The sequence below is a fragment of the Perissodus microlepis genome, chromosome 5 (genome assembly GCF_051167445.1).
Source record: "Perissodus microlepis isolate ML-2025 ecotype Zambia chromosome 5, ASM5116744v1, whole genome shotgun sequence".
Lineage (NCBI taxonomy): Eukaryota > Metazoa > Chordata > Actinopteri > Cichliformes > Cichlidae > Perissodus > Perissodus microlepis.
In genome coordinates, this window is record NC_140465.1 from 20,234,830 (window position 1) to 20,262,438 (window position 27,609).

At 38.2% G+C, this 27,609-nt stretch overlaps 1 protein-coding gene across 6 annotated transcripts in view; it reads left to right on the forward strand.

Annotated features, from left to right (window-relative positions):
- Window positions 1-27,609, forward strand: part of atp2b2 (ATPase plasma membrane Ca2+ transporting 2) — a 131,306-nt gene that overhangs the window by 13,384 nt on the left and 90,313 nt on the right. For 4 of the 6 annotated variants that reach the window (XM_084928657.1, XM_084928658.1, XM_084928655.1 and 1 more), the window contains exon 1: window positions 24,724-24,935. The exons of the other annotated variants lie outside the window; for them this stretch is intronic. The gene's annotated coding sequence lies outside the window, so the exon portion shown is untranslated. Of the gene's footprint in view, window positions 1-24,723; window positions 24,936-27,609 lie in introns of those variants that run through there. 6 annotated transcript variants of the gene reach the window in all.

The following is a 27,609-nucleotide window of genomic DNA, read 5'->3' on the forward strand; positions in this document are numbered from 1 at the left end:
TGAGGTATGAAAAAAGTATCTAATGTGATTTTTAGCTCTTGGTAATATTTCTACCTGTTTTTTGGTTGTTGTTTTTTTTTTGGTCACACACCATCTTTGCACTGTTTCTAAGTAAGGAAATGCTACAGTTAGGTACATATTTGTCTGCAGGGAGAACATTTCTCTTACTCATCAGTTATAGCGGGAAGGGAGGGGGTGGGATTTGGGCAACAGTTATGCTTGCATTTGACTGAGGAAACAGGCAGCAAGACATGGAAAGTTTAGTTTCTCATCCCTGAAAATGGAAATTTAGAGAGTAGGCAGATGCAAAAAAAGGGAGAGAGGGAGAGATAGAGAGACACGGAGACAGGATGGTGGGAACATCTGGAGAAACAAGACCAGTGAAAAAAACCCTGTGACAACACGAGGGGACTGGAAAGTCTCTGAAGAAAGTCTTGAACATAAAGAGTTGTACAAGTGCATTCATGTCAAAGAGTACACTAAATTATATGATAACATATATGATATACATGATTGTATAAATGAAAATGAACTGAATTCATTATTAAGTTTTTTCTTTTAGATTTAAATGACTTAAATATTTATCCTTTTACTTAATTTGTAAAATAATCATCAGTTTAAGCTCAGGGAGCTGTAATGGAAATATGAGGCCTCTCACCTACTGTACTCTACTTTGGCCTTTTTAAGAAGATGCCATGGGACTTTATATTCTTTATAGATTTGTATAATCCAGTTTCACATTTTAATCCTTTGCTATACTCCATGGGGAATCCTATACAGCAACAGTAAGTACATTAAACATGAATTAATTATAATTGTTGCTTATGGGTTTTATCTGACACTTTTTAAATTATAGTAAACAGGCAGCATTACCATTACTGATGGGATTTAAGATATTCACTTATATAATTGCTGCATTTTCTACCAGCAGGTAGAAAATGCATGTTGTTTTCTTTCATCCATCCATCCTTTCGTGACCACCATAAAGAGTTATAGTTCATGATAAACACCGAACATGTGTGAGGGATGGGGTAGACTGTAGGTTGTGAGAAGCTTTCATAACACCAATTAGCTGCAGTGAAGATGCTGTGTGCTTCTGTCTCGATGCGTCTAGAATTATTCTCCGCAAGTCTTTTCCCATACTTTACTGCAGGTAAAGAAGCAGCATAATGGAGTACTCCCAGCTGGAGAATCACACTTCCGGCATATTTGATCTAAGTCTTTCTTCCTTTAAGAAAGTGGCTGTAACTGAGGTGGTAATTAAGGTCATCTACAAATTGGAAGGTTAGTGGTTCGATCCCTGGCTGCTCCATTGTGCGTGCCCAATGTCCTTGGGCAAGATACTGAACTGCAGGTTGCTCTCTGATGCATCCATTGAAGTGTCAATGTTATATAGGAAAGACTTAAGCACAGAAAAAAGTTGTTGCTTGAATGAGTGAACGGGGCATACATATAAAGTGCTATGAGCGCTCAGGTACATTAAAAATGCATTATATAAGAACCTGTTCATTTACAGCTTAAAGGAAGGATGGTGGTGGGTGGGGTGTACATATGCTACCGTATGGGCATAGATGTACAGTAATTATTAGTCGGCCGAGAACTTCACGTTTTTTTCCACCACCAGTTGTTGTTCTCAAACTGGACGTGACAGTTGGGGACAGATGTGTTGGTAAAACTGAGTGTTACCGCACAGCCATACGGTAACAAGTTTTCAAATACAAGGTAGGCCTGCGTAGTCTAACAACTGCTTTATCTTCCTTTTTGACTCTAACGTTGACCATATGTTATATATAATATTCAGAAGGACTTAATGTTTTGTGACTGAGACTGTAAACTAAGTGTCTCATGTTCAAGACAAACATTTGGCCTCAATTTTAAGACCTGGAACCTACATCAGTCTTTTATATATCATTTATACATATACATATAATGTGCCGAGGTACACTTTTACAGAACATAGTTAGAAGCTGGAAGAATTTTTTTTAACTCAGTTTTTTTTCCAGCTAACATGTAACGTGTAGTATGTAACCACCTATAATGCAAAGAGAAATTTGTTAGAATCAAGTAGACTTTCTACTACTTTAATAAAAAACAATTTTTTCATAATTTAAAAAATGTTATGTTACCAATATCCATTAATCCATGGATGGATGGATATTGAACTGCTTTTTAATATATATACATCAAAGCACAGTTGATGTGTGACTTCTTTCTCCCTGTACGGCTGCACAGTGTATAGGAAATAATGGAAAAACACAGCTTGCCATATTCTTACACAAGTTTTAAGGAGTCAACGGAAAAATCCTGTTTGGTCAGTGGAAATAGCCCCTGAGAGGAAATAACTTGACCATGCTAATGCTGGGTTCAGAGACGAGTGTACCACGACCATTAAAGTGCCAGGAGAGAGATACAATCAATGAACCCACGCACTCAGTGCACTGTAGAGTAGCACAGGACTGAGCGAGGAGCTACCTGAATGCCTGCGCTCACACAGAGTTGCTGCTACACAAAAAGTATAAGGACTCTGCCGGCCGTCTTTGTTTCTGATGGGGCTGCAGGATTAGTTTGATTCACTGACCGGGCTTTCAAAAATAGCCAGCTGCTTCTTGTGATGATTGCAGCTACGAGAAAAAATAGCATATAAGTAAAAAGAACAGGAGAAATGTATGAAGACCTGGTGATGAAAAGAATATGATGTTAGGGAGGAGCAGAAGAGGTAGAAAAAAAAGCCTTGGGAATATTATTAAGCACAAAACTGGAATTTTCCAAACAAATTGTGCTGCAAAGTTTACCTTTACTTTTAGTGCAAAGTAAATATTTGATCTTCTTTATCATTTTTAGGAAATATGTTGGCATATGAAAATGGCTAATAAGTAATGACTTTAATCTTATTTCTATGTGTGTACATTTACATACCAGCACAGGTTGAAGCCACAGCACAAGTCAGCACGTTGCTCAGTAAAAACATGTATTGATATTAAACAGGAAGAATTGGCTATATGAGTGTACTAAAATATGGCTGTTTGGTCATTATATCCAACGTAATGATAATGTAAATACCAATATTTACGTTATCATTATCTGATGATGATTCTCTGCTATAATTTGTTTTATAATTGTTCAGAAGACAACAATTGGACATAAAAATAGTTTTTAAAATTTCTATTGAAGAAATGATAAAATGATTAATTTGTCTTTAGCTTTAATTACAAGCTTAATATTTTTGTCTTGGTAGAGTTACAAAACAGGTTGTTGTTATTGTTTAAGAAGTATTTGAGTATATTTTTCTATTTGTCTATGCTGCTCTTTAGATACTTTGTCATTTTTGAACTGTTTGTTTTATACAAATAAAATAATAGACTAAACTAAAATACTTATTAACTGCACTAACCCATTCAAGCTTTCATCATGGAGGTTACTGACTCTTCATATGAGTACCAAGTCTTATGCGTACTGTTTCAGCTGTTAAAACGAATGGTTTTGCGCACTTTAGCCCATTTAAAACAAATATTTAAGCAGTAATATGTACTTACGAAGCACACAGTGACAAAATCCAAATGGTTCGGTTTTAAAAGCAACACAGAGTTGTTATGAAAGGAAAACTTAGCTATAGAGACCAAAATAATATTTATACCAATGTTCCAGTCTATAAACTTCATTTTATGTTGCCTGTCATGAAACTTAGCATTTAACATGCCAACTGAGGCCTGTAAAATTTGAGCCCTTGGGTTTTTTGCAGTGCCTCTGGGCCTTGCACACTCTGACCTTAGGGTGAAGTTGCCTTGATATTTACTCCTGGGAAGATAGTGACATTGTGTTAACACACACCTGAATTCTGAATTCACACGACTCCACCTCTTTGTGCAAGAGAAAAAATACCGCTCCAGTTTTCCCTACATGCATGTTAAATTAAACTTCTTGTAAATATTAAAACTGCTCTGCTTGACTAAACTACCTGGCAGTTTTTGTGGTAATGATTTAGTGTAAGGAGATGTAAATAGAGAATACAGACACTTAGTACTAAATTGTCAGTTAAATATGCGAGTTTCCTCTGAAATCCATATAATAACCTTTTCTAGTCTTACCAGGCTTTTTCAGTTTTATCTCATTATAGACTTATTTAGCTAAGGTCAGAGAGACGTGCTAACAACCTGCTGTAATGCTAAGTGTGATGCTTACATGGAACAGTGGAGGCTTGTTAGCCTAGTTTAATGTCCGCATACACAATTTATTTCCAGTGTGAGAGCATATTATAGTTAGAATGTTGTAACCTACTGTAATCTGTAATACAATAGGCTACAGTATGATATAAGTGAATATAATTAATTCTTGTGGGCTTTTTTAATTACTTTTTTATGATTCATTATAGTTATTTGCACTATTTTATGTGTCTGCAATGAAGAATGGTAACAGTATGCTAATAATATTACATTAGTTAACTTAATGCTTCTAGATTCTGTATTAAAAAGTAAACAATCAAAGCAAAGAAAACCTTAATGCTCTGACTTGACTGCTGGGCTTATAATAGGAAGAACCACTGAAGGTGCAAACCACTTACTCCACAGTTTTAATGTGTGGTGACAGTAGAAAAGGCATTCCATTGCACTGAATTTAGGAATTGCAAGTGATACATAAAATGCTTTGTGCACATGTACAGAAGAAATTGGCCTCTCAGAAACTCCAGGTCGGAAATTCCCAAATGCCCCCTGCAATTAACCAGGACCTAACATCATTTAAATATCGAGTTTGACTAAATTGGGCCAAGTGTCTTGGGAAAATTCTCATTCACCAAAATAAATTCTAAGATGACAGTAAAACAAGTCAGTAATGTGGAATTTATTAGTTTACATGCTTCAGGGTACATTTGCTTTGTTAATTTTCCTTTCTTATTAATTCAGCTATGACTACAAAATAGTATGGTTCATTGATATGCCCAAGACTAAACATGCTTCAGCAAAGCAACACACATTCACTGCAGGTTTAACATAATCATGATTTCGTGCAGTCGCTTGTGCCTCGGCCTTGTCCAACACAAGGACATGAGTTTTCCTCCTGTGATGGACAGTTTGCTTCTGTCTTTAAATTCCTATAACACCACAGCAGAGACTCAGCTTTTGAAGAACATTTCCTTTTACCTTTTGTGTTGTTGTGCTGTTATTGATATTTAGAAATAGTGTGCATTATTGTAAGAAAGAGCTGTATTATAACCTACTTTCTTCTTGCACATTGTGGAAACTGTAGTGGAAGGGCATGCATTTCTTTTTGTGATTGATGACTGACATTTAATATGCGTTAAGTTTCCTTGATTTGGTGTCTGGTATTGCTCTTGACAATGAGAAATATTTTATTTATGCCATATTTGGGAAGTAATTTTGTTAGAATATCTATCAGATGATTCCTTTCCAGACAGATATATAGTATTATAGAGGGTGATGGCATGTGGTATGAAAGATTTCCTATATTTGTCTTTGTGGCAGTGGAGCTGAATCAGTCAGTCAGAGAAAATGTGCTCTGCTGCCTGTCCAGTAAATGGTGCAGAGTGTGGTCAGGATTATGATGGATAATAGTTTGTTCAGTGACTTCCTCTATACCAGAACTCTCAAAGTGTCCAGGTGACAGCGAATCAAAAACACAGCCATCCTAAACAGTCAATTCAGTCTGTTGGCGCCACCAGCCGTGATGCTGCTCCCCCAGCAGAACACAGCAATGCCCACTGCACTCACCACAACTGAGTGGGAGAAAATCTCCATCATTTTGCTGCACATATCGAAAGATCTCAGCTCAAATAGAGCATGTGCATCAATTCTTTGGTATACAGCATTGGTCTTCAGGTTCAGCCTATTGTGCATCTGGATGCCATATCAACATCCTGTTCTAGGACAGATACATGTTGTGTAGCTGCCCTCTTCTATATGAAGTCAATAACCACCTTTCTGGTCTTAGTTATATCACATCCAGAAACAGATTACTTTGCTCAGGCCAATCTAAAAAAAATCATCTCCTAGTATCCTGTACTCTTCCAGTCCATCACGAATATATGTGACTTGTGCAGAATTATTGAAGTATTTCTGTGGGTCACATGATCTAAAGTTGCACTGAACGATTGAGTTGTACAAGGTGAACAGGAATGGAGACAGCACAATCTCCTGTAGACCTTCTTTTCCGTAGAAAGGCGAAATACAAGATAGAGGATCATACAGCAAAGTACAGAAGACAACATACAGAATTTAACTCGCCTCACATGTCACTCTGCAACATGTTATAAATTTAAAGTGAAAGATGATGAGAAGAGTTAAATGTTTCTGATCATAGTAACACAACAGGGGAGAGTTTGAAGTAGGTTTGATCTCAATCTGGATGACACAGCAGAGGAATGTATGCTGAAAGATATAGGAGTGACCCATGCTGATGAAGAAACAAGGTGCGACAAACAGATGCTGTTTCTGCTGGTGAAATGCTGTTGGTGGTTTCCATCAAAGAGATGTGATCCAACCTATACAGGAGACAAGCATTTGCCATTTGTTTAAATCCCAGCAAGAGTCCCACATGTCTATGATTAGAATCACAATAAAAGAGTTAGTGTAATACTAGCACGTTTCCAGGAGTGTGAACCATCATGCATCACATGTGTTTTAATTACCTCAATAACACCCATTTCCACCAGGTATAGAAACAGTGAGCCAATCAGAGCTTTTTAGGCAGGGTTACATTCATGAACAACATAGCTGACTACAGATCAATACTGTATTCCAGAAAACAACTTCTTTAGAAATGGTGATGAGAAAGAGGAAGATTGGCAGTCTTGTACTGGTTGTTCCATGCAGCACATCCTGTGTATTCTATAAATTTCCTTGAACATTAGATCCTGTATTGACTGAACTGATGCAAGACTGCCAAATCTTTTGCTGCACTCATAGCTTAAAAAAAGAATGACACCTCTTCCACCTTTAAAAGGAAAATTCACACTGTGCAGCAAAAAGTAAGTAAGGAATAGCCTCTGCAGCTTTCACTGGAGATGTAAGAAATGATTTAATGATGAAACACATAAAAAATTACATTTTTTAGTATTCAACTACTTTTATTAACTTGTATAACTTTTCAGATTGGTTTCATGGTCACTGGTGTGGTAGGTCAGTAACGAGCAAGACTTTGGTTCTTGCTGTCAACTAAGCAAAGATTGCTCTGTGTTGTTGTTTCAAACCGAACTAGTGGTTGTTGATAGACACGAATCCTGTAGGCTCTCTAATGAGGTGGTACAGTATCAACTTGATATCAGTTGATGCAGCTGGTATCAGTGGATGGTTTTAACCAACTGTATGTGCTGGTATTGATGTTAAGATATCCAATGCTCGCTATATACATACAAACAAAACAGTGTATATTTGTTTAACGCTAAACTAGTCCCTAGGAGACTAAATACAGCTTCTTTTGAAGCAGCTTTTGACAACGCTAAAAACAACAGACAAACTTTGCTGATGTTTGTCATGGCTCTTTTCTAATTTCAGAGCACAGCTGGATACATTGTAATGATTTTTGTTACAGAGAACACACTGAACATACAGAGGGTGAGCCACATGGAGACTGTTTCATCAAAGAGATGAAACAGCTGATGACTCTGGGTTTCTTTCTTGGGAAAATTTTGTATTCCCTAATGGGAAGCTGTTTCCGTAATGGGTTTTTATAGATTTATTTTGTGTATTTATTTCCTGGTTAATTGGCAAATGCAAGATTTCTTTAGCAGTGTTCTGCTTCATTTTTTTTTTCCTTTTATGTTTTTTTCTTAGTTCCATGTTTTGAAAGCTGATGTGCATCTTTGCAGGTACAGCAACAGTTAAACTCCTACATCAAAGATGTCTTCATGTCCCAATCAATCCAAGCTGGATTGAAGCTGGATTGCTAACAGGGTTGCAGGGACATAGCATGTAGTTTGGAAATATGCTACTGGAGTCACACTACATACATTTCTAGTTCTAGTTTTTTTAAGCACACTTTTCAGCATTCGTTTCTGATGGCTTTTAATAAATAATGGAATTCAAATGCAAAACATGTAAATGTAACAAGTTAAAGGCAAGAGACTTTGTAAACAGTTTTAGTGAGACTAGAAGATAAATAAGTCTGTGACTCAGCAATTGTTGAAAATCAAAGTTGCTTTGGTTATATGCAGTAGTGCTGACTTTGAAATTCACTCCCATTAGCATTATTATAGAATCATCATGGACATCAGTATGAATTTATTCAAGCATCATCTTGCTGTATCATCAGCATCATCAAAGTTCAAATCTCAACATCTTCCTCTCCCCTTTCCTCTCTCTCACCCTCCTTTCCTAACACTAATCTCATCGTCTTTCTTTTTCTCCTCCCCTTCTACTTCCTCTATTCCTTCTCACTTCCCTCTTCCTTTAATCAGCCCATGTCTTCTCTCGTCCTCTATCACCTCCTTTTCCTTCTTCCTCCTTCTCTTCCTCCTTTTCTCCTCAGTTTGCTGCAGTGCATCACTGGCAGGCACATTAACATCTCATCTCCATTACCCAGCAATGCCCTGCCCTCTCTCACTGCTTTTAACCACCCTTTTCTCTCCTTCTTTTCTCTTTCTGTCGGCGCTGTTCCCGTTTTCCTCTAAATTTAACACTCTCATGCTATCCCTGTTTTCTTTTAAAGTGTCCATTATCATCCCTACTGTCTTTTTTCTCTATAAATGTGATCATCCTCATTAAGGGGGTGCTCTCCTCTCCTCTCCTCTCCTGTGACGAGCTGTGCTGTAGTGTTTCAAGGGAGTGGATGCCCTTGGTGTGACCATGAGAGAGATGGGCTAAAGCTCTGCAGTAGCGAGCCAGTGAGTGAGCAAGTTGGTTTCACTGTGTATTTGTGTGTATGTGTGAGTGTGTATATTCAGCTAGTAAGATGTGAGGAGTGAAAAAAGCATAGCTTGTGTGTGTGTGCATGTGTGCGCATCCTCAAAAGCACCGGTCTGTGGTACTGGTTTAACACAACTCAACCAGAAAACCATAGTTAACATTCACACCAAGCTGTCTTTCCCTGGAAGCCCACCATCCCCAAACTAACGTTGCCTCACTGCTCATCACACGATTCCTGGTCAGGTAATCCGACTTTCTTCTCAGGAAATGAAAAGCTATTTTTTTTTCCGCATTTGTTAACACTGGCTTGTGTTTCTCACAAACACTGCTTCCATCCTTGTTCACTAGACAGGATTTAAGATTGGTTCTACTTATAGTGTAACACAATATAATAAAAAAATATACTGTAGAGGGGAAAGGAATATTGCAAGGACTTTTTCTAAACTGGCAAATGGCACTGAAAGAACATTGTTTGTATTAAGACAGTATATCAAAGCTGTGCAGTTGTAGTCTTAAGTCAGGAGTAAGCATTCAAGTCTCATCCCGAGGACATCCAGTAGACTAGAAATGGCTAATGATGTAGTGATTTGCCATTACTTTAAAAGGATTGGGGCTTCTGTCTGATTAGTTCCTTGAAGGTGTCACTCAGGATTAGATTCTCTATTTCTTGTTATATTTGTTTTTCTCTGTCTCTGTCTTTTTCATCCTGTCTTTAACCCCTTTGTTTCCAACTCTGCTTCATATGCCATAATTATTACATATGTACACCTATATATAGTGATAGTGGCCACAAACCCTGGTCCTTGCACCTAAACAGACAAGTACCAATAGTGCAATTTTACAGAGTTACACAATGACAATGAAATTTGCACAGAACCAGTTGAAAAATGTTACTGAATTGAACTCAGTTTTCTGTTCTAGCTTAGCCTTAACTTAAACTTTCTCCTGGTCTGCATTATTTTAAATTGGGTGTTTGATTGAGCATAATTGGACACATTAAGGGAAATTTTTGCAAAAGCAAGTAGGTTATGCATCTGTGTCATCATGTTGCATCTGCTAACCCAGGCACTGGAATTAGCCTGTCAGTGCAACTTCAGCCAAAGTTTAAATGTTGGAGCATTTTCTCGAGAAATTTGACCAGAAATCAGTAAGGATCTCTAAAAGTTGGATTTCATGATCATGAAAGCACATATCACTGGAAGTAAATTCCAGCATGTGTTCCTTCTTCACCAAGAAGCCGACAGTGACGCACAGATTTTACAACAGGATCTTTGAAGTTATAGGCTCCAGCCCCATCTGTATCCCTGAACTGGTTTAAGAAAATTGATGGATAGAAAGTTTGACGTTATCACTGGAAAGCAGGAGTGTTTCTTGGATCAAATCTTTACAACGGCTTAGCCCCCAACAGTGTCTTGCAATTAGTATTAATGGAATATTCTGCTTGCAAACATATTCAATCCTTTTCAGCTTTGCAAACTGCAATTCAACAGGGTACATATTACAATCTTACCTTCAAAATCAGTCTAATTAGTTGGATGACCTAGTGTCTAAGAATGCTTCAGAACGAATAATCACATTATTTAATAAAATACTATGGTTTTTCAGTGGCCACTTGAGTTATCAAACCGGAGGCAAAGGCTCAATCATGTTAAACAGAATTTTCCAAACTAAGTTAAAAAACAATTTGTTGCAAAGCAAGTAAGAGGAGAAATATGCTGTGTAACCGGTTTATACACCAGTAAAATAAAAGAAAAAAAGTTTTTGAATTTATGTAAACACTACCTTTATTGTGCAGAATTAACACAAGATATCAGGTACCAAACAAAGAGTCGAGAAAAGATTTGTATTCTACCACCTTAATGTAGTGGCAGCCATCCTGTTCAAGCCATGTTTGGACTGATATAAATCCTTTGGCCAATTACAGATTACATCCTTCTGACTTTTTCTCTGGAGACCTGCTGAAGCCCACTTTGACCAGAATAGGAATAGGACACTAATAAAGTACATCAGCTCCTTGGCTGGCAACTAGCAATCTGACACCAGACTTTTTGCTCAGAAAGCTAAAGTTAGCTAATAATCCTTAGCGAGCTAGCTTAAGTTAGCTAACATTTTGATGCTTTAGAGCAGTGGTCCCCAACCCCCGGGCCTCGGACCGGTACCGGTCTGTGAGTCATTTGGTACCGGGCCGCGAGAGTTGAGACTAAGGTGTGAAATGTGTGGTTTTCAGGGTTTTTATCGGTTTTCAGCGTTATTTTGTTATCGTTTTTATCGTTAACTCGGTTTTCCTGGGTCTTTTCACGTGTGTTATGAATAAATCTTCTTTTTTTCGGTACCGGTACTAGTTTTATTTTGTTGTATTTATCCGTGACACCTTAAAGGCCAGTCCGTGAAAATATTGTCGGGCATAAACCGGTCCGTGGCGCAAAAAAGGTTGGAGACCGCTGCTTTAGAGAACAAATATACATAACCAATACTTTGTACATCACAGCAGTGACCCTGTGTTGTCAGAAAAGTGTGTTTTGAATCTGCACCACAGATGTAATTACCTCCCGAGGTCTAAACTCATCAATCCTGTAAAGACATTTTTCACTTTTGGAGAATAAAATGTTTCTTCTTCTTTTCTCTTTCTCCTCATCCCAAAACTGTTATAGTATTAAGTGCCTTAATTGGGTTTTTGTGATTTGGCACTATATAACTAAATGTGAATTTAATTTAATTAATTTAATTATTCTTTGTAAAAACATGGTTAATATAGTCTTTTGAAAAGTACTGAAGAATAATTACTCCAGAATTTTTAAAAAGTAGTTATTTGCATTCTTTTTTATTTTAAATGCTTTGCATCCAATTAAAATTTTAATTTTCTTTAGCTATTTTCTCCCCTTTATGCATTGTAAAATATATAAGTAAAAATGTATTAGTTGCTATCATGTCCTTTAGGGTAAATCATGTAAATACTATCCTGTTTATTTTATTACATTTTTACTGTCTTTTCTGGAAGCTTTTGGAATCAGTAAATAGAACAGTAAATAATAATAGAAATTACTAGACAAATGAGTATTTGTTTAGTTTTTTCTGTTATTATTCATAGTACATGTGTAACGTTGCAAAGTCAGATTTGACAGGCAGGAATGCAAACAGACAGACAGAGGGGGACAAAATAGGAGATCAGGACAGTATTTGTCAGTACTTTTTAATGTTAGATCGCTTATCAGGAGAGAGTGTGGTGCAAAACTGTAAAAGTCTTTCATTGTTATAAAATAATATAGTTGAAAGATGTATTTTTCATACTATTAGTATTTTAACAACCACAGGATGTAGGCTAAGAGCTGCTGTGTGTGTGGTGTGAGGGGGGTTGTACTCTGTGTAGCCTGTGTGAGCTAGCATTATTCTCAGTGCCAGGCAGATCAGTTGCATAGCAACAAGAACTTTTGAGGGCAGGAAATGTTTCACCAGTGGAATGTGTCAAGCACAAGAACAGTAAAAATGGAAAGAGAGAGATACATACTGTACATGTCCCAAAATTCCATATACAGCTGGGGAAAATTACATAACATAAAAGACATTTAAATGAAGACCTGAAGAAATCATAACTGGTGGTAATGTCTGGCATTAAACTATCATGCAAAAGACAATCTTGGTAACTATAACTAACGATATTATAGCATCATATGACAGCCATAAATTTCCATTACATCCAGCATAAAAGTCATAAGAATATAGACTTTCCTTTTTATGCTCCATTAAAATTGGAGCTATCAGGCAAACTGTACTGTACTCTGTGTTACCTAAACAGGCACATAACAGTCAACAGCTGAGGTATTTAAAGGCTGACTCCAACAATGTTAATTAAAACAGTTGCAATAACTGATAGAAACGTTAGATAGATTTTGTGTGAACTTATCTTTCAGTGTAATGAAGCATTGTGCTGCATGCTTTGTTCGTACAAGTGCTTGGGGTAAGACAAGCTTCGTTTTATTGAAAACAAAAACCATTTAAAAAGAAATACCAACACGTCATCATAACAAAAGGACAGACTCAGTCAACTTCCAGAGACTAACAAAAATACATCTATGTGTTTTTCCACATTTGCAACACAGAACTTGTAAAGAAGCATAAACAGTGAGTCTGCATTGCAGGTTGATTGACCTGAGTTTGCGTTCTTATTTTAGCTAGCTTACCAGGGTTTACAACAATGTGTTACAAGCCCAGCTGCAAATGGCTGTAAGCATCTAGATTTAATTATCTATTTGTTTAGGGTTTTTTTTCCCCATTAGTTAATGTAACATATTAGCCTATTATTCCCATTATTGTTCCCCATTATTGTAAAAACTGCTAGAAAAAGTATCAAGAAGTGAGACGAGACTCCTTGTTCTGTTTTATTGACTTCTTCATACCTTTTTCTGTTTTTACACTTCCAGTATTTCCCTTCATATTGAAAGTAGGACATAAACTCCTTTATGTTTCTCCGACCATGTGTACAGACCTGCATTTAGGCTGTCCTGCTGTTCTATCTGTGCCACCACACAGTCAATTATTACAGAAGTGAATAAATCAAGCAACTTTCCTCATGGAAAACCTTTTCTGTATTTTAGTTGTTTGTAGTCCCTTTTTGGTTAGATAGGGACAACAAAAATACCTGTTGGATTTAGGAAAGGTTAATCATCCATCCATCCATCCATCCATCTTTTTTAAACTCCACTGGGCAGACTTCAACCTATTCTAGGCGTCATAGGATGGGACGCGTGGTACATAATAGACAAGCTGCCACTCTGTGGCAGGGTTAAAATGAAAGCTTTCAGAATGTTAACCAAATGTTAGAAGAAACGCTTCTCACATCAACAAACTTCCTCCGTTTTCTTTGTGTTATGAGTTCCACCCCTTTTTCTAAATGTCTAACATTTTACATGCACTTATAAACTTAGACAAGTGCAAGAGTTAACTTACAGAAATCACATTCAGAAATCATTCATCAGTTTTCTGGCGAGGTCTGTTGGGGTTGATTACAGCATGAAGTCAGGCAACTAATTAGTTGATCTACTGCTGAATTTTTATGAATTTGACATGCAAATTAATTGATAACTTTTGTGTCATTTGTTTTGTTTGGGTTTTTTTGGTTGATATTCTATCTCTTTCCACTGAAATAAAACTACCATAAAAAAGACACTATTCATTTGAGCAAACTTACAAGGGACCAAAAAGTTATTTTCCCCACTTTGTTTCTGTGCTCTATGCTCATAGTCTGCAGTGAAATTTGACATCACCATAAAAAGAAAGCTTATTGGAAATAATTCAGTAATGGATATAGTGTGTCTGATGTTATGCTTTAAAAAAGAAGTAAATGTAAGCATAATTACGCACTAATAGGCTGCATTAAAGTGATATTCTATAGGCTACTTTAAAGCTGCAAAAGTGGCTGGAGTAAGAAGCGCTATTAATGACCCTGTAGAGTGCTTACCTTGCAGGGTGTGTGTGTGTGTGTGTGTGTGTGTGTGTTGAATGGTGCCAGAGGTCAGTGCAGAATCAAGTTAAACAACCGTGCTTCTTGCTGCAGATTATCCTCCCATCCTCCTTTCACCTTTATTTTTGCCACTTATTTTCACCTCTCTGTTGTTCATTAGTGTGAATGACCAGCTGTAACTGGAAATGATACACTAAATGACATTGTAGAGTTTCTCACACCCTTGTTGTCTTGTTTATTCTGTTACAAGTAATTATTTCTGTGAAGGGACTGTAGATTGTTGCCTTTCCAGTAAAGAATGTATCCCTGGCTGTCTTGTATATCCAGCTTCTTCCCTCTTCTGTTTCTTCTGTAGGGATATTCCAGGCACATTTCTCAGTTAACTTTGGACATTTTTGGTGAGAAAAAAAAGAGCTGACTGATTGTTTTTCCATCATTGAGGTTTCTTTATGTACCTTACAAACATAAAACTAGTTCAGCTAAAGAAAGAACAAGTAGACTTGCATTTGAACTCCACCTTTACAGATAATAGTCCCAACCTTAACTTGTTGTCCCACCTAACTTACCTCCTATGGAACTTTTTTATGCCTTATGCTGCTCGACGGATCTGATACGCAGAATTTGCTGAAATGTCCTGACACAGGTTAGCTTTAAGCCTTAGGAAGAGAACCTACAGAAGGTGTGTATTTCTAATTCCCTCTTACAAAAACTTTACATTCTTCTGAAAAATGATTTTATTCTTTTTGTTTGTTTGTTTTATTTTTGTCTATTGTTGCCAAAAGTTTGTTTCCTAGCCTTGAGGTAGGTTTTTAAGGTACAGAGAGGTGGCCAACATTTTCACTTTTACTGCCCCTTACATATTATTATTATTATTATTATTATTATTATTATTATTATTATGCAAAATAATTATTGCCTAGGGTAATACAAAATTAATTATATTAATAAAATAAAAGTAAATAAGTGAATAAAATATTGTAAATTAAAGTAAGTAAGTAAATTATGTATTTTATTATATATTTTAAAATTCTGCTTCAGTATTGGAATAAATGTACTGTGCTATTGTTCAATAGTGGACTAAATCAGTGGTGAGAGTAGCATTGTCAGGTTGACAGTACTCACAGTACCTGCAAAGCTTTTCGCTGCATATTCAGTAACAAGTGCCGAAAACCATTATTTTTCACTTGACCTGGGTTCACTGTCTCCACTATAGTGTCTCTTCTCTGCTGTCTGTCCACTGTACATATCAGACAGAGAGGAGAGGTTGTGGCTTCACCAGAAATTTGACTTTGTCAACCTTTTTATTAAAAAACTGGAAGAAAGACCAGCTCTTTAGGGAATCTTGACTTTGCTTTAGCAACTTAATATCACAGGTAATTGTGATCTGTGTGTGTGGCTCCATGAGGTATTAGTTAACCCATCTCTCTTGCAGATAAAAGATCATGAGTGTAATAGTTTTTTTTACTCACGACAGTCCATCAGACCGTGATCAGCATGCTTATTTGCACTCAGTGTCTGATATTTAGTTTTTTATGTCAACTTTTAGCAACTTAAAAATTGTTCTGACCTAATACACATTGTCTAGTGTTGTTGAGAAGACTGTTTAACTCAGAGTGAACATTTTCTATCCGCTTTTTAGTCAGTGATATATTGGCGTACCTAAAACCTTTTAAACTTTCAGTAGTGCATCAGTTTTTATTTGCTTTTGAAAAGTGACAGAGTATTTGGACTCAGAAATAACTTGTGTGTTTGACGTAACAAGAAGATTGGAATTGCCTGGAAATGCTTACAGACATGCTAAACCGATTAATCATGTAGCACAGCTTGAGTCTTACACCTCACCAAAACAAAACCTTTATTTCTCTCAGAGGTGAAGGAACAAGAGCTACATGGACTCTGGAGAGATTGAACAGGTAGTCCAACTTCTCCAGGATTACCCGTGAATATGTGCCATTGATAGAAGGTCCGAATCCTTGGACCCATTGTCAGACTCTACACTCGTGCGGTGGGTCCAGGGTTCCTCCTGGTCCACAATAACGCCTGGCCTCATGTGGTGAGACTATGCAGGCAGTTCCTGGAGGATGAAGGAATTGATAACAGTGATTGATCCCTACGCTCGCCTGACTTAAATCCAGCAGAACACCTCTGGGGCAATATGTTTCAGTCCACCTGACACCGTCAGGTTTCACCTCACACTATCCAGGAGCTCAGTGATGCCCTGTTTCAAATCTGATAGGCGATCTACCAGGACACCAGCATTTTAGTTTGAATCTAATATCATTTTACATTAACGTTGGTACAGTACGGTGCGTACGGTGTACATCTCCCACGCGTGTGATCATTAAAATCATCGTTTGACTCAACCCGGCCGGACCAGTGTTGTTATTGTGGTTTTTCCTCTTGTATCCATCCCCAATATTTGAATCCGTAACAGTAGACATTCCAGCCTACTGGTTTTGCTGGGTTTTTAAAGGTAGAGTGGTGCCAAGAAATAGTTTATCATTCTCTTCTATTTGGATTATTGGTGCCAAAACAAAAAAAAAGAAAAGCTGTTAATCCCCCTCCCCATGGCTCTGATGTCGAATTGTTAGTCTTCCTCGGAGCTCTCAGTGGGCCAATTGTTTTCCTGGAAACCACTGCTTCATGCTGTGAATCAGTCAAATCAGTTGAGTGGTGGGATTTGCAGTTCTGGACTCAGAGAAGAAATACTCAAAGAATGTTTTCTGTTGGAACATTCGTTTTTAACTTTTACATTTAATCCACATTTCAATGCACCCTTGCTCATTTACTTTAGGCTGATAGATAACGAAAGGCCAAGCTCTGACTGTAGACAAATAGGCAATAGACTAGAAAGCATCTGAGTGTCAGCAGGCATTGGATAGGTCGCACTCTTCTCCATGCAGTCAGGTAATCTCTCTCAGGCTTCTTTCTCATTCTAGGCAAGTGCTGCCTCTCTGTCACTCTTCTAATCGGAACGTCTTCTTCTTTGTATTTCGTGTTCGTCCTCCCTGTTCCTGTCTATCATTGTAACTACTTGGTTTAAATTAACTGGCTGTTTTAAATGAAATAAACAAAGAAAAAAACAAAACCATTGCCCTTTAAAAGTTCCCATCATTTTAAAGCGGCTGATGGAGTGCATTAGTGGCTAATCATGGATAATGAGGCCACTGATGTTGAGGCAATTTTGAACCTGTTATCCTCTGTCTGTACTCAACATGCTCTTTCAAACCTCCTCAGTGGCAGCTGTTTGCACTTTTATACCATTTATCACAGCTTCAAAGCATTCTGACAAATTAAAAAAAAGGAATTATTTATTTATCAATTTACATATATGAGTTTTAATATGTGTCATTGTTGTTGTATCTGGCATTTTTGGTGTACACTAATGACTTTGGTATAGTATGAATGACCATGAAAAGCTGTGAAACTTAAATAAAATATACAGTAAAGGTCTGAAATCTATGTCCTCCTTCACATTTTCCAAAGCCAACCAATGGCCGAATTAGAGACTTTTCCGGGCAGATTCTGGCTCCTGGACCTTATGTTTGACACCCCTGCATTAAACGGTTAAATTATTTATTTATGATCTATGAGGATATTAATTGATAATCACTGTGTTTGTCACTAACCAAGCAGATCTTATGAGAATGGCAATATAATATTAAAATGTGCTTATATAATTAAAATGGGAAAATACTACACAGTAAAAAAGCATCACACTCATTACATTATTCAAGCCACGATTCATTATGTTAAACTCGGCTGAGGATGAATTGTATTCATTCACTACCCGCTGTACCTATCCATATGCATGTTCCTGTCTTTTTTTAATAAACTATCTGGAGCTGTCTAGCTCACAGACGTACACTACTGATTAATCTTCTGGCACAGTTTAATCCTCACACCTCACCTCAGCCGCCCATTAATTTCCCTTGGAAATGGAGGAACAAGGACTGAATATATGGCTATTTAGGAGAGAGTATGTGTGTCAGGAGCAAGAGGAGTTGTAAAGGAATAAAAAGAGCAAGGTTGTTTAGATTAATAGCTTTGGACATCCAGCTTTTCTCATCTGTACGCCGCCCAGCTAAACAGGCTTCTGGAGCAGACTGCTTTGTTGGGTTATCACTGGAACAATGTTTCTGCTTTTAAAGCTTTGCTTCCAGGGGGTAGCAAATCAGAGACAGGTGATGGGTTCTGCCAGCAGGACTGGGCTCAAAATAGACTTCTTCCTAACAAATACCCTAACTGTATATGGTGGCATAGCTTCTTTAAACAAGTGGCTCATTTTGTAAAGTGACAAGTCCAGAAAATAAAATCTTCTCCTTTTACGTTGTTCTTTTTTATATGGATTACTAATTAGCAAAGGAAGAAAAGAAGATTAATTTGAATTTTAAAGACACATGTAAATAGACAGCTGGTGTATGCAATCCCAACCTCAGTGAGCTGAGAGGACATTTTCCCCTGCTTTTTGTAGAAATTGCAGTTACGAATGTCAGCAGTGAGTATTGCACCCACATCGTCGCGCTTAGCAACACTCTCTATAACCTTCTTAAACTTCTGTGTTTACATTTGTTAGGCGTTACAAATGAACAGTTAACTCATTCTTTCAACATAGTCACAAATCGCCACAAAGCCAAAATGTCGGAGCACTTTCTGCATCTTAAACTGTGATGCGATTCAACAAAGGACACTGTATTCTATTGAATTCGGTATGCAATACTCACAGTCTAAACTGTGTCCTTGCTAAAATGACTCAGCAAATGTAGTGTGAAATATCACAGAATGCCAGCATTGAATAACAGGTTATTTAATCTGATTGATGCAGTGCTAGCCAGATAACACCAGAAATTAATGTACTGTGAATATTTTTTCACCCTTTTTATGCTGGACATGCTACTGTAAGTATAAAGGTGTTCTCATTTGTTCCAATACTGCCTTGTATTATTAAAGTGGTAATGTGTATTTCCATGTGGGTCTACCCCTCGGAGTCATACAGTAGAGCCCATCTTTGTTTCTCAGTTGACCCTTGGGAAAGAATAGGATTAGCAAAAAACATGGAAAGAGGTGTTCCCGCACAGGACACATTTTTGGTTTGGTGTCCTCACATGACAGCACGCATAGAAAGACAATTTCTAAATTCATCTTGATGGCCAACTTCCTGTATTTGACACCAAGGATACAGCCTAAATTGGAAGAGCTACAGTGAGTGTTTGCTGATATTTTATGTACTGCTTGCATGATCTGTCATTGTGTAATATCCTCTTGTCCTTTGTCTCTCCTTGCCTTTGGGTTTTGTATGCATGAAGCTTAGCTAAAGACAATTCAACCGAGTTCACCCCAAGAGTCAGACAATGTCTCCCTGTCCGCTGGCTCTGTTTGTTGGAATGAGTACGTGGATGTAGGTGTCTTGAGTTTTTGTGTGACTATCAGGGTTGTATATGTGTGTTTCTATTAGTCTTAAGGCTTATAGCTGTCCTTAGGGAGCTGGAATAAGTTCAAAATTACTCACGGAAAAGGACCTATAGTAGATAAAAGTGAAGAAGAACTGGAAAAGAAGAAATAAGACAGGAAAATTGGATTGTATTGACTTCTATGCCGATTAGGAATTGGGAGTCATAGTATTAAAGAGTATTAAAAAGCTGGATGCTTTGCTTAACAAAATGTAGACTCAAAAGTCTGTTACTCCTAGCAATATTTATGAACATACAATACTGTACAGTTTCTCTATGTTTTGAGCAGTATCCCTAGGCTTTCTGAAGATCTGTTTTTGTTTACCCACTTAAGATTGACCTATGAATCATTCAAACATAGAAAAAGGCAGCTACAGTGACTGAAGTGATGAACCACTGTTGTCTCTACACATAACAGACAACTTAGCAATTGACCAGTTTTGAATTGCACAATGCTACTACCTGTCACAACAATATATAATTTTTTCCAATTTCTTTAGTTGAATCTTTGAAGAATGCAAAGATGACAAAGTTTGACAGGCATAAAATAGCATTTTTGCGTGGTAATTACAAAGTAATTCCCAAGGAGCTTTTAGCCAAAAACTTGTCATATTGTTGTATTGTGTGCAGTGTGTCCTTAAAAATTTTGAGGAAACTGGACAAGAGGAGGAGAGGAGACAGTAACAGGAACCCAAGTCTTTAAGAAAAAATCTGACACAGGACATGAGAGATGCATGTGGCCTTTCAGTTGATCCATATACTGCTCACTGAAGCCTCATCCAAAATGGACTCAGTGGAAGGATGGCTGTCAACAACAATAATGAGATATGCTAGATGACACGAGAATTAGACTGAAAATCAGCAGAAACAGGGCTTATGGAGGGATGAATCCAAGTTTGACATTTTTGGCTGAAATCATTGTTAGTTATGCTTGGTGAAGGTCAGGATAACAGTCACCTGTGAAACACAGTGGAGGCTCTGTCATAGTTTGGAACTGCATTTCAACATTAATGAAATTATGAACATGTAACAAATACGGTCATATTTTCATCTTCAATGCAATACCATCTGGCAAGCATCCGATTAGTAGCAACTTACCTGGATAGAAAAACAAACAATGGGGCACTCAGTCATGGACAGAGCCCAGACCTTAATATTACTGAAGCAGTAGAAAAGAACAGAAGGCCTTTGAATGTCCTCCAAGAAACCCGGAGAACTATTCCTGAAGACTTTTTAAAGAAACTACAAGAAAACTTGTCTAACAGAGTTTAGGCTATGTTGAAGAATAAAGGTGTCCATACCAAATATTGACATTCAGCCAGACTTTGTTTTAAATATTATGTACTGTATTTTCATGTATGTTTGCACTTTTTTAATAAACAACTTGACCTATTTCCCATTCCCCAGAAAAATATTAAGAAATGGAAGGTGTCTCAAGATTTTTGCACAGCACAGTTGTAGACCAGTTGAAGTTTCACTTTTGCTAACTGTTTAAATTTAAAGGAAATACAGACATGCAGCACGTGGGAAACGTATTAGATAAGAGTTGGGGATGCATAATGGTGACCTCTCATTGAGAGAGGTTAGAAACCTTTGGGAGTCATCTCATTAACTGCAAGCATGTGTGCCTGCCCATAGATAGACACAGCCCTGGTCTAATTTTACTCCAGCACTCAGGAGATACTCTGAGGCTTCCGCAATTAATAAGTCTAATGGTTATTGGCAGGAGCTAGAAACCACTATATGGGATGTCTGATTGACCTGAGGTAAACATGACACTTTACTGGTTAACAAATCCCTAAACTGGAAGGAAATGGAGCTTTTACTGATGGAATATAAGGTGCCATTTATAGAAAATCACAGAGAGTATTATACTAATGCGCCTTATAGTCTACTTGCATGGTTGTGATTTAATTAAAACCTATGGCACAAATTTTTCTTAAGCTAAATACACCTGGGTTTTCTCTGGTGCAAAGGCAAGCCTGCAGCATTTTTTCTTTAATTTAACTACCCTGCAGTATTTGACGGAGCTAAAGCTGACTTTCATGTTAATGAGACAAGTGATAGTTTCATTTTAAAAGTACAGCATCTTACTTTTTAGCAAGTGCTTTAGGATCTCTTCATGAGACTTCACTCATAAAGGCAAGCAGAAATATCAGACAAGGAAAATGATGATTTGCCACGATTCTTCCAGGTGGCAGAAACTATTGATGGTTTGTTGGACGGATATTAGCTGTGCAGGACTGTCACCTGCAGCTCTGATTGGCTGTGACGCTACTGTGCTCTTTCTCCCAGGTTTTGGTGCACTGCAGCCCTGAAGTCTTGTAGACGTGCTGCATTGATATTCAGGGCCTGTTTCTGATCCCCATCACTGCTCTCATTCTCTCTCTCACCATACTTCACCATAAGCTTCTTAACTAAACTAAGTCACTATACAGGAAATAATGTTATAAAATGTGGTGAAAAGTTATCCAGTCACTACAGTACTATATGGATCCATTCTAGGTTTTCTGTTCTGTTCTGTTCTATTATAGTCATGATCCCCACTTTTGCAAAGATAATTCTATTCACATTATCTGCTTTGTGTTTGTTACCTGCCAGAAACGTCTCTTCACTTCAGACACATTTGCTTCTTACTTCCCTGCAGTTACTTCCCGTTCCCCCAATCACTCCCCACCACACAGGACGCTCTCGTATTCTGTCATTTTGAAGGATGTTTCATTTCTTAAGGATGAAAAAATGTAATTAAAAGCATCTCATTTTCAAAACCAACTCAAACATTCGGTGTCATTGTTCCCAAACAAACAAGCAAAAAAATTATTTTTCTCTGTCAGTCATTCTGTTGTAGGTATTACTGCTGTATTTGGAATCACTGTCTTGTTGCATGATTCAGTTTCAGTTAGGTTTTAGCTGTCAGAAAGATGGTTTCACATTTATCTCTAGAATGCTTTGGTATACAGAGTTGTTCACCTTACAGTCACTGAGTTGTGACTGTAAGGTGTCCAGGTCCTGTGGCTACAGAATAAGTCAGAATCATCACCTTTCCACCAGTAAACTGCCTGAATTTCTGCTTTTATAGACATGCTCGCACTTGCTGATGATTATTTAACCAAGTGCATTTGATTAGCTGTAGGTGGACATAAACTGCATGTAACTGTAAAGGCAAACTAATATTTGGGTTTGCATCTTTTTGCCTCAGACATTAGAAAAGGTCTCAACTTTAAAATTTTACTCTGCACTCTGTTGCTTGATGGGAGACTAGAGTACCACATGACCCAGAGTTTTTAAGTCAGGGGAGATATTACCCTAGTTAAGTGATCAGAGGGTGGAAAGACTGTCTTAATATATAGTACTGCAAGCACTGCAAGCAGCGTGTGCTCCTTCCATACTTACTTCCACAGCGGAATGTTCAATGCTATAGAAGTGGCGATCGTGCATGACTACAAGCACTTGTTAAGGTGTTGTATGTGCATAATTTGATATTGTGCAACCATAAGTGAATGAATCCTAGCTGAATTAAGAGCTGTTTGTCTCTAACCTGCCTGTGTCTCAAGTCTTGTGTCTGAGTATTCTATTGTGTAGAACTTGCATTGGTTGAGTTTTGTTATTACTACTAAGAAAACCTGATGATAATGCAAAACTGTCTAGAGCAGACTTCAGCCATTATCCTGCTTTTCCCTGTTTGTTGCAACCATTGTGCTGAATGTTTTGTTTTCTGACTGTAAACCTGTCAGTTAAAACAGGATGCACTTCTTTTCAAATGGTACAATTTTGCAGTGTACAGTATGCAGGCAAAATTGAGACCTCTACAGTATACCCTTGGCACGGTATGTCAGAACAGGTAGTGTATTGTATTGCTGTCCCAGCCCAAGCCTTCATGTGCCGAGCTCACCTCTGTTTAACATGTTTTCATCCTGGTGGGAATCCTGCTGGTTCTGTATAACATCTTACATCTACATATTACACTTGTGACACAACACGAGAGACAATGTAATGTACACGTTGAGCAAGAGACAGGAATATAGGCATTGGTAAAGCAGAGTGTGTGTGTGTGTGTGTGTGTGTGTGGGGGGGGTGATGAAGACATACTAAAGAGTGTGAGGTTGTACCCTCTCTTCCTCCTCCTCCTCCTCCTCCTCCTCCTCTCTACCTGCAAGCTGTGATAGGATAAGATCTGGGATTCATGAGTGACAGTGTCATGAAACTGTTGCTGTTACCTTCTTCTGGAGCGCCTGGCTTACACAAAGGTCTTGTGTCCTGCAGCTATAATGTCCACTGGGGTGAGCTGTATCCAGGTCTGTGGGTCTTATATGGGAATCCCGATCTGCAGAATGCAAGAATGACGCATGCCCTTGAAAGTTATCCCTCCTCTCCATTTTTATTCTCATACTGGCTTCTTCTTTACATCTACAGCTTTTTGTCGCGTTTCTGTCTTCAAGGCATTTCAAATTTTGTCCAATCACCTTCTAATTTCTAAATTCTTTGCCTTTCCTTTTTCACTTTGCCCCCCCCCCTTTCTTTTGTACATCGTTTATTTATTCACTGTACGTCCCACCAGCCCACCCCTCCTCTTTTTTTTCTTTCCTATCTCTCTTCCTTCTTCTGTTATTTCTAAAAACTAGGTTGCATGCATGTCTACACTGGACCTGCTGTTCTGTTCTCGGGGCAAAATGTCAATGAGAGGGAGTAAGAGACCCACAGGGATGTAGAGAACAGGATTCACCATCATATCCTCTCCTTCCTGTCTTTTATCCTCTCTATTCTTATCAATCCAGTTATCGGTCTTTCTGTCTATCTATCTTGAGTGATCCAGTCAGATAGTGGAAGATCTGCTATGCAGCACTGTCCACAGACACACACATACTCTCTCTCTCACGCACACACACAAACACACACACGCACGCACACATACATACGCCCACCCCTGCTGCCTGCCGACATGGTACAGGCTGTGCATTGAGACAGCCCCAGCTGAGGCAGTAGCAGTGAGAGTGCAGCTTAGCGAGTCTCCACACACACATGCACACCTACACTCACTCACACACACATGCACGCACACATATCGCACGTCGCTGTTGTGCCTAGTCCCCTGCTGCATGTGCCGTTGCAGTATCGTTTTTAGGTGGGATGGTTTTCACGTCACGGTGACGGTGCTTTTAACCTTTCTGCCATGTAAGTATGCGTTGCTCATGTATGAAAATGTAAATTAATCAGCACTTTTGTTTCGGGTATTTTTGTGTGTGTTTGCTGGTTCGATCATTTGCTTTTGATTCTGTTAAATAAATCAGCTGCATGTGAAGACACTGAATTGTACACATTGTTCCATGTGTGTCTCTGGTTTGTGACAAAGAGGACAAAGATAAAAATGTAACCCTGTACTGTTATCCAAAATGGTCTAGGAGCAGGTGGTCTGTGAGAGAGGGAGAGGAGAGATGAGGAGATCTGTTAGAGCTGTCTGCACGATCCATCAACACGTGCATAATATATGCAGCGGTGACATTTTTTAAATATGCAGATATGTTGTTCAAGTTCTACCGGTCAATGCTGTGTGTTGGTCTTTGACTTTCAGGTGAAATCAAATGCCCTTGTCTGCAGTTTCTGTATATAAAGATGTTTTATTGCACACCTCTTCTCTCTCTCAGGCCATCTGTTAGCAGAATAAACTCTGCAGTTTCTCTTCTCTGTCATACTTACTGACTGGTTCTGGCATGGCAGCAGGTTTCACTGCTGTAGCTGATCATGTGTTTGCTGTCATTACTGCATTAGCCAACTGACTATTTGGCATGGCCACTGAATTAATTGGGAACATTATCACTTCTCCTCCTTACTCTGTTGGCTGTCAGTTTTTCTTGTCTTGCTGGCTGGCTCTGTGGCACATTCCAATCAGTGGTCAGTGAATTGGTAATTGCATTGGCTGGTTAGTTGATTGGATTTTTGCTTGTCTGATCAACTGACTGGACTGATCATCTCTGCAACTGACTGACGGGGTCAATAGCTTTTTGTCTGGTTGGTTAACCAGAATCAGACACTTTGGTTCACATGCAGTCAGTGTGACAGTTGTAAAAAAAAGTCAGCCATTTGCATAGCCACCAAGTTATTCATGCATTCATTCATACAGTCAGTCAGCAAGTCTGCCGTCCAATCATTCAGCTGTACTCTAAGATAGGCTGTCATAGGAAATTGATCGTGCCTCTATTGGGGCTGCGATGACTGTGTGACCTTAACCATCAGCTCCACTGCACCAAGACAGCCGGGCAACTCAAAAGCAGAGTGTCCACATTTTATTGCCGTGTTCTTGCTTTTTTCCCTCTTCATGTTTTGCTTGCTCGTTATGTTCAGATAATAAGACATAGATAATAAAAGTGCAAACATGTGTGCATAAAAATTAAAAATGGAATACTTTGGAGGCAAAAAGAAGAAAAAAAGTAACATATTCATGAGAATTTAAAAATGTGCCAAATTGTGTATCTGTTTAGAGTAAACCTTGTGAATTCAATGTAATTACTTTAACCAAGTTTGTAACTCGCAAAAAAGCCCAAATAGTAATTTCCATAGCCACTTGTTCCCCAGGATGGAAGAGTCCCTACAAATTAATACATTTTTTGTGCATAATGACCTTTAACCTGTGAAGAAATATTTATACACTAATAGTAATGGTAAATGGCCTGTATATGTATAGCACTTTTACTAGTCCCGCCTAGGGACCCCAAAGCGCTTTACACACCCAGTCATCCACCCATTCACACACTGTTGGAGGCAAGCTACAGTTGTAGCCACAGCTGCCCTGGGGCAGACTGACAGAAGCGAGGCTGCCATATCGCGCCATCGGCCCTTCTGGCCAACACCAGTAGGCGGTAGGTGAAGTGTCTTGCCCAAGGACACAACGACTGAGACTGTCCGAGCCGGGGCTCGAACCAGCAACCTTCCGAGTTACCTTACAAGGCGAACTCCCAACTCTTGAGCCACGATCGCCCATAATAGTGGTGGTCTTTCCTGGATGATTGTCCCTCCCTGCATCTATGGAGGTTCACTGAATTATGAGTATGAGTATTATGATACGATTCCCATTTATGACCTTCACAGTCATATCATAAATGCACACAGAATGTGCTCTCCACCCTCGTTGAAAAAAAGAGTACCATCCTTCCAAAAGATTTTCAGAGAGCTGGATAATCATTTCCAAGGCACATTGGATGAGTTTAGACTGCATGTGGCAAGACTTTTTGTCATTTAGTTTCTTGCCTGTCTGTAAATATAAATTATTTTGTCATTGTATGATTTATTTATCACTAGGAAGGATAACTAATTACAGTCAATGCTTATCACCTACAGATACAATCCATATGTTGCTCTGCTTTCTTATAAACTTCTGTAGCCGAGAGTGGTGCATGCACCTCATTATTTTTGCTGTGTCATCATCACGTCTTAGGATCTTACAGCTTAAAGACAAATAAAAATGGTAAGCAAGGCTAACCCTCAACCCTATTTTACCTTAAGAAAGAACTAATCTGTAATGTAATGTGATTAATTCTTGCCTTAAATGACAGGAATTGATAGATAACATATAGCAACTTCATTGCTTATTTTTCTTTTGTAAGCATTTCTGTCAGTGAAGGAAAGCTATTTTAAAAACCTGATTAGTGGAAAGAAGAAAAAGAGGAGACTGAGACGTATAAATATAGGATTTGGCTGAAAGGGACAAGGCTGCCATTGAGCCAGTTTAAATTCAATTCTTACTCCTACTTCAGCCAAACAATATCATGTCTGGAGTAAATGCAGCAACGAAGGCAGGAACAAGAATAAAAGGTGGAGAGGTAAGATGAAACTGAATGAAAGAAGGAACATT